This window comes from Grampus griseus (assembly GCF_964374135.1).
Source record: "Grampus griseus genome assembly, chromosome: 20".
In the NCBI taxonomy this organism is placed as follows: Eukaryota; Metazoa; Chordata; class Mammalia; order Artiodactyla; family Delphinidae; genus Grampus; species Grampus griseus.
This window is the reverse complement of record NC_139014.1, coordinates 701641-718890: the sequence shown is the minus strand read 5'-3', so window position 1 is coordinate 718890 and position 17250 is coordinate 701641. Positions and strand designations below refer to the sequence as shown.

Genomic DNA, 17250 nt, shown 5'->3' with positions numbered 1-17250 from the left:
AGGGAGCTGGACCCCGTGGGCAGCCGTGTGTCCCGAGAACTGAGCTGCCTGCTTTGCCTTTTGACAGCCTGCGAATTCTCTTGTTCTCAAGTTCTTCTCAGTGTCGTAGAAACTGAGCAGAGGAAAAAAGACTGCTAAGTTGTTTAAATTTCAGCCTTTCCAAGCTGCATTTATAACAAAAGTAGAAACATGTAAAATAAATCTAGAAATAAATTTACTTAGTGGATCTTCTGTTTTCTGCAAGTGTGCTTTTACATGTAATAGGGAAATAGGACCATTGTGTGAGAAAAACCCTGTTACACCCCAGACATTTTTTACATTCCTGAACCAACAAAATGATTTGTAAAAGGTGCAGGCGCTAAAAAGTGGCATTTAAAATTCAGCAGAGGTACTTCCCAGGTGGCGCAGTGGTTAAGAATCCACCTGCCAATGCAGGGGACACGGGTTCGAGCCCTGGTCCAGGAAGATCCCACATGCTGCGGAGCAACGATGCTTGTGCGCCACAAGTACTGAGCCTGCGCTCTAGAGCCCGTGAGCCACAACTGCTGACCCCGTGTGCTCTAGGGCCTGTGAGCCACAACTACTGAGCCCACACGCCACAACTACTGAAGCCTGTGTGCTCTAGGGCCCGTGCTCCGCAACAAGAGAAGCCACTGCAACAAAGAGCAGCCCCTGCTCGCCGCAACCAGAGAAAGCCCCATGCGCAGCAATGGAGACCCAACACGGTGAAAAATTTTTAAGAAAAAAAGAAAAAGAAAAGAAAGTAAGGAGAAAGATTTCCCTCCCTTTCAAAAAAAATAAATGAATAAAATTCAGCAGAGTGAGGTAAAGAGAGTCTCAGAGAAGGAACTGGGAGCCCTGCCCTGCCGAGTCACCGAAAACCTTTCTAGGTCGTGGTTTTCTTACTCATCAATAGGGAGATTGAACTTGGTGATCTTTACAGTTGTCTTCAGCACTAAATAATATTCTGTCACCTAAATGTTTATCGAGGGCTTCAAGCTGTGAAGATAAAAAGGTGATGGACAGGTTCTGCCCTCCCAGTGCATCCTCTCTGGTGAAAAGGATGCAGATCCTCACACCGTAAGGTTGCATGTGACGGCTGCCATCAGTGGGGGAAGAAACAAGCTCTTGTTGAGTTTGAGTGGAGGGGAGAGTTCATCTCATGGGAGAATGAGGGAAGGCTTCCTGAAGGTGGTGACATTTTAAAGATTTATTTCCATTTTTTTTTTCAAAATGTTCTTTTAAAAACAAGTAGACCAGTATTTTTCTGTTTCTCCTGCTGGCTTAAGGGAGTTCATCTCTCACCAAATGCTGCTACTCAGTGGTGTGTAAACTCAGGTGACACATCCTTGCAAGGGGACCCGTTAAAAGAGCACAGGCCAGGGCTGCCCTGGTGGCGCAGTGGTTGAGAGTTTGCCTGCCGATGCAGGGGACGCGGGTTCGTGCCCCGGTCCGGGAAGATCCCACATGCCACGGAGCGGCTGGGCCCGTGAGCCATGGCCGCTGAGCCTGCGCGTCCGGAGCCTGTGCTCGCAACGGGAGAGGCCGCAACAGTGAGAGGCCCGTGTACAGCAAAAAAAAAAAAATAAAAATAAAAAAATAAAAGAGCACAGGCCAGAGAGACCCGCCATGTTCTGCAGATCCTGGTGAGATCCCCCCAGGTGAACCTCTGAGTGGAAGCCTCGCTGGTCCTGAAACCCCGCTCTGCACTCCTCACGTGCCATGCTGCCACGGGAAACCTGGAAAAGAAGTTATTTCGGGGAAGCAAACCCAACCCCAAGCTCCCGTGCTAATTCTGTGCTTCCGTGGGTGGGTTATTTTATGTACCAGATTCACAGTCACAGAAGTGTTTCCTACAAGGGAAGGGACTCCGGCTACTTTTGCACCAAATTAATTTAGCTGAGAATTAAAAATAGCCTCCAACACTTGCATCCCCACCTGCAGTTCTGATGCGCTCCGGGGGCCGTGGAGGGTGGGGCGTCCGTCCTCTTGATGCGCCAGTGAGAAGAGGGGGTGTGTGTGGTGTGAAAATAGAGAAGGTGCCCTGTGCGGGAACCAGGGGGCCAGGACCTGTTCTTGAGAGGGTCACCCCGGGGGCTTTTCAGCTTAATCCAATGGCTGAAGTTGCCACTGCGCGAATGTCTTTGGAACTCTGTGCTCAGAATGGCACATATGGCCAGCAGCTCATTCTTTTCAGAATCTCTCCTCTTGCCTGTCCCCCCGTCAGCCTTTGAGAGTGTGGTGTGATTGTTTAGGGGAAGCAGCCAAAAGCCCAGTGGAGCCAGCTCTGAAAAAGGGGTGTGGTTAAGGTGGGTGGTACCATTTTTGGTCAGAAAGGGGGTAAGATGATAAGGTAGACAGTGATTTTCTTGGGAAAATTATAAACTGTCTCTGACATCAGACTTGAAAAGCGACGTTTGTGCCTGAAGCATGGGAAAGCACGTAGGAATCGTTGCGTAGCTTCTCACGGACACTTTTAGTTAATACCCATATTCTAGAAAACTGTTGTCTACCTCGACGGTCATGCCTACACAGTGCATTCTTCATGGGGCCGTCCTCTGTCATTTCCCTTGGAAACCAACAGCCCGGTGCAGAGCCTGGCACAGAATGGGTGCACAAAGAATACTTATTGAACCAGAGAATGAGTGGATGAAGGTCTGATAACCTAATTTGGTCACCAGTTGTATTTACATGATCTTGAAATACTTGGCTAGTTTTAGCTACGCGTGAGATTGTTACTGACCTTGCCCAGAGCTTAGGAATGGATGTTTCATCAGCGTTATTATGTCACCTCGCAGGGTGGAAGCCACGCCTGATGGGCTTTCCTTCTCTTTACAGTAGTCATTTCAAACCATGGTCTCAGCTATTTGGAGGTGAGTTTAAAAAATGGTGGATTTGGACAATAGCTTTTGACTAACTGGGGTCGGAAATTGGTGTGAAGGCGTCCTTATTTTTTCTGACCCGTACCAAGTGACTTAGTAATATCAGTTCATGACGTACAAACAACCAGATTAACCCGTGCCTGAGAACGGGAGTTGGGGCCACTTGTGGCTCAGATCATTGGCAGCTCAGAGCTAGAAGTTCTGCTCCACAATCATGGCATCTTGGCGATGGTACCTGATGTGTACTTAGCGTCTCTATGTCTGGTGCTTTTTCTGCTCTTATTTGTAATCGTTAAATGGTCCTTGAGCGTTTATTTCATGCCAGGTGCTATGAGATGCAAAGGTTAAAAAAACCATGGTCTTTGTCTTCAAGCAGCTCATCCTTAGTGGGAAGTCATACCTATGAATCAACCTGCTTATTTATTCAGATGGTTACTTCCGTGCACACGTTATTATCTTCATGGTACAGATGTGAAAATGGAGGCTGGGGGTTAAGCGACCTGCCGGAGTCCAGCAGGAAGTGGTGAGCTTTGACCCAGGTCTCTCTGCTTCCAACCCTGTTCTTTCCCTGGCGCCTCATGGTTGGTTAGTAAAAGCCAGCTTCAGGGGCAGGCTTTCTGTGGGCGAAGGCGCTGTTTTGGGGGTCGGGGTCTGGGGTCAGTGTGTCTATGAGAAATCTCAAAACAGTAAGAAACTCGAGATGATAAAATCCCAAGGTGTTAACAGGAAAAGTCTTCGCCAAGAGGACTGCCAGCGCCCCCTAGTGAAGACTGCAGCGTGTGACGGGACCAGGTGAGAGCCCGGCCATTTGGAGACTTGGTTCTGTTCTCAAGGAAACGGGAAGGTAGGGCTTCCCAGGACCCTGGGTTTCTGGAAAGATTCAGTGCAAGCGGCCTCACCCTAAGCTGAGAGCCGGCCCAGAGGGATTTGTTTGTTCCTGGATTTTAATGAGTCATCTTTGTTGAGCCGAAGGAGGAGCCCCATTCCATTAGCTGGTACCTTCCTCACCTCGGCTCTGCTTTTGCTGTTTAATAACTTGCCGGTGGGAGACTCAGGAGAAGTCTGTGGACAGAAAGAAGTGCATTTCCTAGGGGACAGGGCAGGAAGGAAGACGGAGGGTTTTCTAGTTAGCATTGTCACTGTGACATTTCTTTATTTACAGTGAGAGCAAGGGTCCAAAACAATGACAACAGTCAGTGAACCTACTTAGTAGGAATTCTGTCTAGGCCTTCGACAGTGGCCGAGAGAGATGGAACCAGCGGGAGAGTCGCTTTGCTGACAGCTGTTTATACTGTGTTGCCCCAGAAGCTGTGAGCGAACGCCCTCGATCATAGTCTGTTATGAGCTGGAGGTGAGATGGACAGAGGGAAGGTCAGCTGTTCTAGTCATTTCGCTTCCTTCCACATCTCTGTTTATTTTTATAATCCAGCCTGCTCCCAAAACACATTTATTTTGAGACTGACAGTCCAAGGGTGGAGAGCCAGGTTCTAAGAAGAACGTCATCGCCATGACACGACCGCGCCTCTCTCCTTCACATTTTCCCAGGGTTTCTACAGGGTCACACACGACAACTCCGCTGCCTGTTTGCTGTGGCTGTTGGTTGGTTCCCCTCCACCCTGACCTTTCCAGGGGAGGGTAGCACAGGTTTCTTACATAGTGGTGGCAGTTTTCCAAGAGGGCAAGGCTTAGCGCACTTACACATTATATGTCCTGATGTCTCACGACCAAAGCAAGTCGCATGGCCAAGCTCAGGGTCCCTGTGAAGGTAGATTAGTTCGGGGTTCTCCAGAGAAACAGAACTGATAGGCTGTGTATTTGTGTGCACAGGTGTACGTGTGTGTACAGGTGTGGGTGTGCGCACACGGGTGTGTGTGTGTTTCCCACAAAGAGATTTCTTATACAGAACTAGGTCATGAGACGGTGGAGGCTGGCAGGCATTTAAATGTTAATCTCATCCAAAAACACCCTCCCAGAAACACCCAGGATAATGTTTGACCAAATATCTGGGCACCCCATGGTCCAGTGAAGTTAACTAAGCACAGCATTATCCATCGCAGGGGGACAGGGCACAGGTGTGGCCCTGGGAGGGCTGGGCCGCTCGGGCCATTAGCTTAACAGTTTACCACAGGATGACTTATTGTGGTTGTGTTGTGATGTTTCCTTTCCCCTGAACCTCACCCATCTCTGTATTCCCAGTGCCTCGTATGGTTTCTGACTCACAGGTGATCATGAACGTGTGTTGCAAGAGTGAATGGAAGAAAACATGAGGTCTCTGATCCCAAAATAAAATAAATATCTGTAAAATGTTTCAGGAGATTCTCTCAGATCAGTGCCAGCCGTTTCTTGATCTTAAATTAGTCTTTAGGAAGTGAATTTCCTTTAGAAAGTGTTTTTTCTACCTGTGTCGAGAGAATCTTCCACGTTTGAGGAACTTACGCAGGATGCCCATTGCACTGTGCTTTGCTGAACGTATGACCAGGATTTGTAACTTGGTGAACGTTTTTCAGGTTAAATGTTGGTGGGGAAAGAACCTGTTCAAAGGAAATGCTTGCTTTGTCGACTGCATGTTTTGGATTTGTGTTCCTTGAAGTCACTGCTAATTGTACAGCTAATCTGGAGAGGTTTGTAACAAACCACAGTTCAAGAGGAAGAGAAGTGGTAAAGCTGAGGAGTCAGGAGTCCTTGATTTCTTTCCAGTTTGAACTCAGAGGTGCGTGTCTAAGACATGCCTCGCTGTGCCAGGGTAAATAATCCTTGCGGAAGTCATAGAGGTTGCTGTTTCGTGCTCAGGAGAGATTTGTATTGTTACGAGATTGCTGTATGAAAGGATATTTTGAAATGCACAGCCTACACACTGTTAACAATGGTTGAGGGTTTTTTTTTTTTTCCATGTCATAAAAATCCCTAAGGCAAATACCTTTCAGGAGGCAGTGTGCACGTTGCTTGCTGTCTGTAACCTCAAGTCCCTAGCCTGCCCCTCCCCACCTCTTTTTCAAGGCAGGAAGCTTTGGAGAGTCAACATGGGGTAGAAATTTCATACCTGAAAATGATACTTTCCGTGCAGGAGGGTGATTTTAGGTTTCTAAGATATGAAGCTGTATGATGACTCATTTGTTCTTAAGCAGGTCGTTCTCCCGTTACTAAAATTAATCACAAAAGACCAGGGAAGCTTGAACAAGGGGAGTTCACACAGCAGGTCTTACAATTAGAAAGGGAGGCCTCTTTCCTTCTGCATTTGCGAAGGTTGAATGGTGCACTGAGGTTTTAGGTAATTCATGTTAATCAGGGTTTTTTTTTTTCATTACAAATCTGTAATTTAGAGTAACTGAAGGTACAGAGCTGGAAGCGAGGAAGAAAAGTGACAAGTAGAAAATTTAAAAAGGAATCGGGTGCATGTGTGAAGCAGACCTTCCTGCAAGTCCACATGCCCACCGTCTGCTTGGAGCTACGTGCTTTGGTTTGGTCATATTCTCACTTACTAAACGCCTGGTCATCCAGGAGCCCAAGGATGGGAGAGTCCGATGAAATAACCTCTGGAAATGCGTGCAGTTTGCCAAAGAGCATCTTGCTGTGTCTGCTCACGTCTGCTCCTGTCCCCTCCAGTTTCTCCCCTAGGCAGCATCCCCAGTGGCGTTTGGCAGGTATCAGGCAGGTCACATCATTGCATTGCTCTTTCCACACCCTGCAGTAGCCTTCCTTGACCTTTACAGTGAAATGCAAACGTCTTACTCTGGTCAACAAAGCCGGTGGTGACTGGGTTCTGGTTCCTGTCCACCTCACGGACAGGACAGGCTAATAAGCTAATTTGCACCTGAGGGCTTTAGCACTGGTGGATTCTTGTGCCCGGACCTTCACGATGCTCATTGATACCATACCGGTCTCTGCTCAGGTGACTCCACAGAGAGGCCTCTTCAGCTCCCGCCCTCCCCTTTCCATTGTCCATTAGCGTGTCCTCCTTATGTGCCTTTGATGGTCCTTGTCACCCGGGAAACCGTGCTATGTATTTGTCACTTGACTGCTGTCTGTCTCTTCCCCCAGCGTGAAGCACTGTGCGAGCAGGGCTGTTGTCTCACTCACTCTTCTATTTGACCTAGAACTGTGTCTGCCACGTACTAAGTGCTCAGTTAATATTTGTTGCCCAGATGAATGTATGTGACTTTTACAAGAGAGATGAAAAAAATCTTACAGGGTTTTGTTTGTTTCCTTCCGATAATGTAACTGAAAGGAACTGTCCTAGGATCGTGGAGATTTTTCCTTTTCTGTGACTGTAATGCCATACCATATGAGAGTCAGCTGGCCATGCCAGGTGAGCCTGAGGCCTACTGTGTGATTGCACTATCTCCCTGACAGCCAAAAAAGCATGTGCTTCATAATCTTAACGTTAGGACTCTGTGATCTATAAAATTCATTAGAAAATAAAATGTATACGATCAGTCTTACTGAAGCAGAATACCCAGTTACCCACCAGATTCTGAATGTCAGCCATTCTAGATCACTACCATAAGTCTTGAATTGGAAACCTTGAGAATAATTTATACCTAATAGGATCTTAACGTTGAAGATTAGGGTGTGGCTGTATATTGGCTTGAGTGCGGCGTCCTCTTAGATTTCCCTCTGCAGTCATCAGTTTCTTTTACTGACTGTCTTATGGGCGGTGGGGAGTCGTTAAGTCAATTGTGATACATCCGTGCAGTAGCATAGGTGCAGCCGTTAAGGAGATTATACAGACACGAAGATGCTTGTATGATGCTCCGTGCAAAAGCTTAACGTGAAGGTATTGCTGTGGTTATAGGACTGGGACCGAATTTACGTGCGGAGGGGCAGGGACTACAAAGGACCCTGGGAAACCGAAATCATGATCATTTGATTTTTAAGATGATTCGACATAGATTATTTTTCTGGATTTAATCTTGTTGGAATAGTACAATTTTTGAAAAGCTCTAATTGGCATATTTGCCCCCTCTCGAATCTCATCCACGAAATTCTTTTGAAATGTGACCAAGTGCTGTGGTCTCCCAGGACGTCATCTGAATGGAGCAGACCCACCCACCTGAGAATAATTCTATGCCCAGCAGTGTGCTGGCAGAGCTGTTTGCTGCAGACGTCTGGGCTGCCACGGGCTAAGTGTATCCATTTGCAACACGGGTAATAGAAAACCTGGCCAAGCAATGGTTTGAACTAAATGGGGGTTTTGTTCTCATGTAACAAAATGTCTGGACTGGGAAGTCTGGGGCTCACGTGGCATCTCCAGGATTCCATAAGGACCCAGCCTTTCAGTTCAGCCTTCTTATCGTGTGGCTTTCGTCCTTTCATCCTCATCTTTGTTGTCCTGGTTGTAAGACGGCTGCTCCATCACCATCCCTTCCAGGTTCCACGCAGGAGGAGAGAGAAGGGTGAAGGTCAAAGCACAGATGCCTGTTGAGTCTACTCCCTTTTAAAGGATTCCCCGTGAAACCCAATCTGACAACCTCATTTACATCCTGTTGGCCGGAACTGTATCACACAGCCACTCCTACTTGGAAAACCGTGGGAGTTTTATTTTGTTTTGTTTGAAGCTGTGGGTGTATTTCTGCCCAGAGCAAGGTCAAGGTAGTTCAGTAACAAAGAAGAGGAGAATGAATATCGGATAGGCAGGTAACAGTGGATTCTGTGTTGCAGTTGCCGAGGGTACGTTGCCTTCTAGACATAACCGCCTTCACCACCCGGGGTGCGACGCGCCCTTTTCTGTACCACTGTTGCTATGACTTTATCTCGGTGGTACAGGAAGCCTTCTGTTATGGACATGGTGTCATGAGGGGTTTTCAGATACAGTCGAATTAACTGAGTTTCTTGATCTGTTGATGATAGGAAAAGGAGACAAGAATGAGGAAGTCTTGCGATAAGTACTTTTTTTTTTAGCAAGACTTTTCTGAAAAACAAAACAAAACTTGTTCTTTCTGTTGGTGACAGTACTTCTAAGTTATCTTGTGAGGAGCATTTTTTGTTTTGATAATGAAATATTTTGAGATTCCATAATTGTGTTGATTCAGTCATAATATTCTTGTTACATAGTAGTTGCTGATAGTGAATAATAGGGGTTGATTGAAGCAGAGAGGGTATACCAGTTGCTCACTGTTCATGGAAGCAGCTTCGGTCATTCAAAGCAGCAACAGCATCCTCCGTAGGTACCAGACATCGTTTGGAGTATGAAGTGCGGGATGGACAGCAGGTATTAAGGAAGGTGTTGAGAAACTGGGATGAGCAGGAAACCAAGGACAGAGACCCGAAAAGCAGTCAGGAATGTTAAGCGTGAAGTAAGGGGTAGGTTGTAGGCGTTGATGAGCAGTGGCTTCTAGCCTAGAAAGAAGGGTGGGCTTATCTTTGGAACTCCAAGGGACCGACCCACCCCATGACTAGGTGTTATAAGGCAGAGTGGAGTGTAAACTCCAAGAAGAACTTCCAAGGAGCGGACGTTACTAACCATAGGAGAGGGACCTCAGGACGGGGGAGCCCCAAGAAGGGTAACCGAGGGCTGTGTGTCACGTTCTTCCGAAGGAGCGGTGATGGCTCCCGTGCATGCTCTAGAGTTTGCTATGAGACTTGGAAGGATGCTGGGTTTTCTCTCCGGAATGCCTTCCCCCATGGCGCCCGGCCAGTCCCTAGTCTTCCTGTGAGGACCACATAGGGCATCTCTTCTCTCAGAGCCTTTCCCCGACCATCTTTTCTGTCTCCATGGACTCCCCCCCGCCCCCTGCCCCATATTCAGCTGCTCCTTTAGTTCCCCTGCACATCCCTCGCTGGAGACACTCACAACCCTGTGCTGTCATTGTCTCTACCCGTAGGTGGCTGTCCCTTGAGGGCAAAGCCACCTTTCACCTTCCTGTCTTCTGTGCTTACCCAGAATCTGGCAGTCTCACTGGCTCTCCAACATTTATTTTATTTCCGCCTCATCCATGAAAGAAAAGCAAACACGAGCAGAGGCTGGCCACAATAGAAGAGGACAGTGTGACGTTTTCTTCTCCCATATGTGTTTATAATGTGATTTAGTTATAACACACACCGCGGTGAGTTGTTTTCAGTGTGTGGCTTGGTAAATTATCTGAAGGGCCTGCTGGAACTCTTGTTTCATAAGATACTTCCCATTTTAATTTTATTGGGGGAAATTGTGGGTTTTTGGAGTTTGTTTTTAGCTTGTGAATGAACATGATTTATTTACCATAGCATTTGAATTATGAGCATTTCCCTGTTATTACTCCCTGAAAGGTTTGGTCTGTTTCTACTAGAATCTTCTAAGGGAAATTGATGAACCTAGTAACCTAATTTTAGACCTCCTGAAATTTGGCACATGGATGGTATCTATAGTGTTCTGAATCCGTTCCTATTGGACGTTTAAAAATAGTCACGTCATTAGGGAACATGTTCAAGAAAAAAAGATTTTAACCCCAAATCGAATGACCAGATCATTGTTTTTAGTCTCTTAAACTGGGTATGCATTTGGTTAGCAGTTTCTGAAGAGCCTTCTGTACTCTCTTCCTTTTCTTTCCTGTGCGATGCTGCTGTTGTCATGGAAACAGATCTTGGAGTTGCTTTGTTACACAGTCTGAGGGACTCCCTGATATGGAGAGTTACTGCAGGTCGTATCAACACAGAGCCTTTATTAAGTGTCGTGCTACAGTGCATATTGTATGAAACATGGAGCTCTGTGCTCTTTGGAGCTTACACCAAAGAAGATATAACTCTGACACCCTTAAAACACGAAACAAACATCAGAGCCCTAAGCCTCAGGAGCCTTGAAAAAGTACAGGCAACAGGCACGCGTCATTTCTACTGTAGGTGATGTGTTATGTCCGTGGTCAGGACAGGTCATCACTAGACGTCCAGTTAGGGTTAGCTTGTTGAGAAAAGAGGCTTGGGAGGTTTGAGTGGTCCAGGAAAGGAGCAAGCCAGAAGTTAAAAGGATTGTTGGAAATTCCCCACAACCGTTTAGAGGTAGAAATTGGATCCTGAGATGGGAATCAGCTGCGCCTAATAGTTTGAACGCTTGGAGGCCTCCAGGTTGTAAGGTAGCCCCGTCAGCTATCCCGAGAGGGTATTTTGTGTTGTGTTGATTGGGGTCGAGGGGAGTGAAGCAGTCGAAGGAGCCGTGGACTCCCGTGGCCCCGGGTCTTTGTCTCTTGCCTTCTAGCTTCCAGCAAATACCATCGCCTCCCTGGGCCTCAGGTTCCTCGATCACCTTTCCATCGGTCATGCTCCCGTCAGTTGTACTGAGGTTGAACTGGGGGCCGATGGCAAAGGCCCTTGGCCCTTGTGCTCATTTCCTTCTAAAACTTCAGGTGTCCAGAGTTACTATTTTTAAATGTACTTTTTGCTTGGGCTGCAGAAACAGTTAGCCACACTCTGACGCTAGTAGCCTGCACTCTTATTCCTAAGTGACTGCTGATTTCCCTAGAGATTTGCCCCCAGACTTAACAGGAAAAAGTCTAACGATCCCAGTACCACTTGCAACTGCTATTTTAGGCACCTTGAAATTCTCCTGGGTCTGTCATGACCAATTTTGCCGCTTTAAGAAACCCTGCTGTGGAGTATTTTTTTTTAAACTGCAGTGATTTAAAAGTCTCACACCAGGGCATCCCTGGCGGTAGGAGACCGGGGCCTTAATTTATGAGATGCTTCAGACGCTGTGTGCCGTGCAGCAGAGTCAGGACTCTTGGGGGACCTGCCCCCTCGATACAAACCAGATTGTAGCTTCAGCTAATTTTGATTTGGAAATTGCCCCCTTAAAAAGAAAAGTCCTAAAAATGTTTGACATTTACAGGATTCTGCAGCAGTTGGCGGTTTCTCTAGCAAGTGTGTTCCCAGACCTTGAAAGAATTTGGCGATCGCTAACTCATGTTTTTATATAGTGGAGGAGTACAGATATAGTCCTGCTGGTACACTGTAGTGATGGGTATAGAGAGTATAATGGCTGTCAAAGTCAGAATTCTCATTTTTTTAGTCTATAAACATGTTTTCAGCTTCCAGATATAAACTCATCTATAAGGATAATGGTAGTGCGTGACCACAGAATTTTTTCTCTCATTTCTCAGTTGCTTTTCACTTACTTTTTCCTAATAAGCACTGTCTCTAGGATCTCAAAATATGGTATAAATTGACAAGCTGAGGTTCAACCGTTTTTCCTCTGGAAAATTGAAATGCGATTTGACCCCTCTTTTTCGGTTAATTGGGACAGCTAACAGTAAACGTCCAATTATGCAGTGACAAATCTCGTCTGGCTCAATCTGTATCCTCTAAGAAGTCCTAAGTTACAAGGCTGTGTTGAAAAGAAGGCCAGTCTGAGACAAATTTAGATTTCATGTAAAGAACAAACTCCTCTCAACTTTATGGATGGACACTGTGTGTGTAAGAAAAGAAACAGGGTCAAGAATTGTTTCATCCCTTTTCTCTGAAAGGCGAGAAGGGAAACGGGGAGACCTGGTTTCTACTTTTAGAGCAGGCGTCAAAATGCTGAACGCTCTTTGAAGTAAAATATTCAAGTGAGGAACGAATGGAGGAACTCAGATTTAGCTCTGAAAAACCCTGCTTGCAACTCATGGCCCCTTTAGCTCAGCCTCTCATTCCTCCCTTGGCCGTATCTCAGCTCCCATTATGCATGACTGGGACATGGGGGCCTTCTGTTGGTCTGGACCGGAAAGCCCCTCGAGGTGTCCAGTGGGGAGCCGCCGGGGTCCCGAGGTGGGCATCCTCCCGGTGCTGGCAGACTGGGAGCCCGAGGAGGAGCACAGGCACCACGCTTGGGAGGAGATGATGGACGTCGCGGGACAGCGGGTGCCCTGGGACCGAGCCGGTGAAGCCGGCTGGGGCAGGACAGAACACCCACACTTGATGAGCCCCCTCCCCTCCTTTCTTTTGGCTGCTTGCAATTTCTGTGCTTATTTCCTTTTAGTACCATTGAGTGATGTCCCTGAGTCTGTCCCAACTCTGCTAGGCAGAAAGGAGCTCCTGCTGCTAGTGGAGCCCAAAGGAAAGAACCGCATGGGGTGGAGGCGGAGAGCAGGAGGGACTGAAGCGGGAGAGACAGCCCGGAGCAGCATGAAGCTTGGGGCCGACGGCGAGCTCGTGCTTGTGACCTCGTGCAGAAGCTCAGTCCTTACTAGGTATTATATTTTTTAATTACAGAGGGGCTGGGTTAGTCCCTTACAGGTGGTTTGTGCTAAACCCCACGGGGCCCTTTGTAGAGGGAGGAGGGACCAACTGCTCAAAGTGAACTAGAAGGATGCTGCGGGTGTTTCATGATGCCCGGTCTACTGGCCGTAGCAGTGAAAACCATAGCATCTCTTCGGAACTTGGGCGGAATGGTGTGAGCCTGAGTCGGTGGGTCTGTCATGGGCTGACACGTGTGGGTGACTCACTGAAGAAACAAGCCAGGCCCCCAGAGAAGGCCGAGAACGTTTTTCACTCGTCAGACCCGCTTAGTGGGGCCTTGAGCTCTGCTGCCAGCCCGGGCTGTGGTGTCGGGACCCTTGGCACCACTTCTGCGTGAATTCTGTCACTGCTTCTGGAAGAGCGGTCTGCTGCCCTCTGCTTCCCACGAGCATCCAGAAGTGGTGGTGGAGGATCCCAGTGGGCAGGATTGAGTACAGGAGAACGGGCAGCGCTCCCTGTGGTGGGGGCGACCCGAGCCACCGGAGCAGAGGTGGCCAGGTGGGTTTGGCTCGGGTTCTAGGCTCGCCATCAGTCCGGTCTCAGTCCATCAGTGTGGGGCGGTGACCCCAAGCCTGGCTGCACATCTGGATCACCCGGGGTGCTTCCCCAAATGCATTTCCTGGACCCCCTCCAAACTCAGGCAGGTCTTAGTTGGGAAGGACCAGGCCTTAGGAAAAGAAAACTTTAGAGGCAAATAGTCCTGCTGTTGCACCTCAGCTCCAGACACGCTTACCAGTTGTGTGACCTTGAGCAGGTCAGTGGACCTCTCCAAACCACCGTTCCTTTATCTGTGTGCAGAGGGTAAGCAATCATACTTGATCTATAGAGTTTTGGGATGAATTCAGTGAAATAATGCATGTAAAAAGCTTATTAGCTCATGGCCCGTCACATAGTAATGATTCAGTAAATGTTAGCTGTTACTGTGCTTCACCAGAATGTGCATCTGCTGCTCGGTACTGTGGGAGTGTGTAAAGGAATTAGGGAGAACACGCTCCCTCCTCTGACGAACATTCAATGCAGGTGGATGAGACGAGCAACTGCACATGCAGGTTGCGTGAGCTTTGGGAGAAGGGAGTACTTTGTGATGAAGTTCAGATTGCTGGCAGATGCTGGAAGGAGAGAGTCTGGACCTGGGGGCGGGGATGGGGGTCCGGGGTGGTACCAGTGGAAGCAGAGAAGGCGGTGACTCTGGAGACGTTTCAGAGTGAGCGTCAGAGGGGCCTGTTACCAGCAGAATTGCCTTCTGATGATGGCGCTGTATCTAATTCAAGACTCTGACTAATTGCTATTTTTAGTTGCTTGTGTTCAAAAGCTTGTTTATACCTCTGAAAACCATCAGCTGGGTGTAGTGCAAGGAGCTTAACGCTCAGTCCAAACTCCTGAAATCTTGTCCGCTCTCTGCCCCTGACTAGCTTCTGAGGCCTCGGTTTCCTCGTTGTGGGGACGGGCAGGAGGGCCAGCAGCTGTCAGGGGTCTGGGGCCCCAGCACGAACCATCGTTCAGCAAATACATCTACCGCACTCCCCTTCCAAGACATTTATTGCACAGCCTTGCTTTTCAGTTCCTGGTGCTACGGACCACCCATTGTTCGGTGGAAGACTTACGTGTTTCGCTCATTTGCTGGTTGAGGTTCACATTCCTTTAATGTCCACAGAGATGGACATTTCCTCTCAGAAAAGCATTTTTGTTCAGTTTGGATTATACAGAAGGTGTACGTCACCATGCGTTTGTTTGGTGTCTGGTCTCAACAAGCTGTGACTGTCATTTTGGAAGACGGATGTGGGAGCATCTTGGCGTGTCATTTCTCTGCTCTAGTTCTACCTAGTGGTGGTCCCTGACTTCTAAGCCGTTGACTTCAGCTGACCCGTGTTTATAAGTTAGTGTTTTCCTGGGTGTCAGGGTCTAGCCCTTCTCATCTCCCACTGTGGACCTGATCAGTGACGTAACGTTCGACTCACGCCCCCTGGGAGGCGCTCACTCTGCCTTCACAGATCTTCCTGTTTGTCTGCTGTGGACCAGGCACCCCCACCCCACCCCCACGCACAGAGGATCCATCAGTGAACTAAAGAGACAAAGATCCCTGTGCTCGTGGAGTGTCTGTTCCAGGGCCATGAGCCTGGAAGTGTACCTGCCCTGTTGTCCCTGGTGGGGGGTGACCTGTGACAGGTACCCACATCCTTCTTCCTTCATCCAGGATTCCTTCCCTCCCTGTTCTCTAGAGCCTCCCTCGTGACTGTGCAGGGAGACTGAGTCATGGAGATGGCAGTGCACTTTCATATGGAAACAGTGGACCATGTGATCATCGGGTGGCTGTGGTACGCTGTGAAAAATGGCCACGAACCCTCCCACGCTTGTCTCGAGCTTCCTCGTAACACGGTTGTGCAGACCTTCGGCCAGCAGGCGGAGTCCATTTCTCCGCTTTGATGAGTCCAGACTGGCTCCGTGACTCCCTGTGCCCAGTAGATGTGGCACGAGCAACATTGTGGGCAGTTGTGAACCAAGGCTCTGAGGCTTTGCAGCTCCCACCCCTGCTTGCTCTTTGGAACGTCTGTCGCCGGAAGGAGCCCTTGTTACCCTCCTTGAGGATGAGAGGCCACGTGGAGCAGAGGGGCTTTCTGGCTGAGCACCCCAGCCCCAGCCCCATCACCCCCAGGCCTGTGACTGAGCCGTCACAGACCATCTAGTCCCCGGCAGCTGCCAGCTGGACGCAGCTGCGTGAGTGTCCACCAGCCTAAAACCTCCAGGCGCTCACCTGCAGCGTCAGTACAAACTGTTCTCGTCTTCAATAATGGGAAGTTGTAAACATTTATGTGTTTTTTAATATAGATATTGATATATTTGCCATTTGTTGTGAATGACACAGTCTTTGGAAGGTTGGCTTTGGACAGTGACTTTCATGTTTGAAATCATCCACGTAGGGACGAGCTTTTTCAACAGAGCCTCCTGAGGTGTGGTGACTGGACGAGTGTGTGTTGTGAGGAGAGACGAGCGCTGTGAGTGTGGTGGTGCGAGTGTGGGTGGGAGAAGGCTCCTGGGCGCGTGGACCTGCTCCACGTGGCTGCAGATGGAGAGGCGGGGGTCTGAGATGACCCTGGCCTGAATTTGCACAAATATGATTTCAGTGAACTGAGACTTGTCTCTTTGCTGGAAGTGCTGATGAAAGTGATGACTTGGTAACATCAGTCCAAAGTGGAAAATGGGCGTCTGCCTCCATCAGTTAAGCAGGGCCGTGGCAGGGCCGCTCCACAGGCTTTGCCCTCTTTTCCAAAAGTTGTGTTTTTTGCTTTGTTTTCTCGTTCAGTTCAGAAGAACGTCTGGGAATATTTTGTTTATAATTGCTTTATGAATACCACTTTATTTAATGCCCTTGCTGATCACACTTCCTGTACATAAACGGTCCAGGTCAGCGTGGCTCCATATTGCCTTAATAGTGATGACAAGCTATATGTTTTATGAAGTGGTCTGAAAATGATATACCGCCGGGATTGAAAAATGTTGGAAATTGCCTATGTTACCTGTGTATCTGTTCTGATCCGTAGATAAAAGCAGCTGCGCACTACTCTAAGGAAATAACTGAGAACATTTATTAATAATGTAGTCAAACAAGTTTTCAAGTAAACATATATCTGAGCTATATAAATATATAGCTGAACTGTATATGTCACTGTATATCGACCAGCCAGTTGTCCCAGGGCTTTCTACAGAGAGGATTTCTGGGGATATAATGGGGTAGGTCTGAAATAAAGAGGTAGTTGGCTTTATGATTGGTGTACCACCCGTTATCGACTTGCTGGGTCACCTAACAAACCGCCCCAGAAGCCGGTGGCTGTAAAACAACGCCGGTGTTATCAGTTACATAATTTGCAGGTCCCAGGAGGCCCGGCTGATGTCACTTGGGCTCAGCTGGGCACCCCGCCTTCTCATGGTGGGGCTGGGGGTCCAGTCTGCACTACACCCCTCTCATCCTCCTTTGACCTGGGTGTGTCCTCCCCGGGCTGGCAGAAGCCCAGGAGGGTAATAAGCAAACCCCAAGTTTGCTTCCTTTAGGGTCGGAACTGGCACATTGGCATTTGTGCCTCTTTCTGTTGGACCAAGCGAGCCACTTGGCTCAGCCCGAAGTCAGAGGCGAGGAAGCATATTTGACCTTTGTGGGAGGAACTCCAAAGGCATGTGAAAAAGGGCGGAG

General features: G+C 48.3%; 1 protein-coding gene across 2 annotated transcripts in view; it reads left to right on the top strand.

The window, feature by feature from the left end:
• PRKCA (protein kinase C alpha) overlaps nucleotides 1-17250 on the top strand; it is a gene marked incomplete at its 5' end in the record, with an annotated part of 360927 nt that overhangs the window by 158292 nt on the left and 185385 nt on the right. The gene's annotated exons all lie outside the window — the stretch shown is intronic.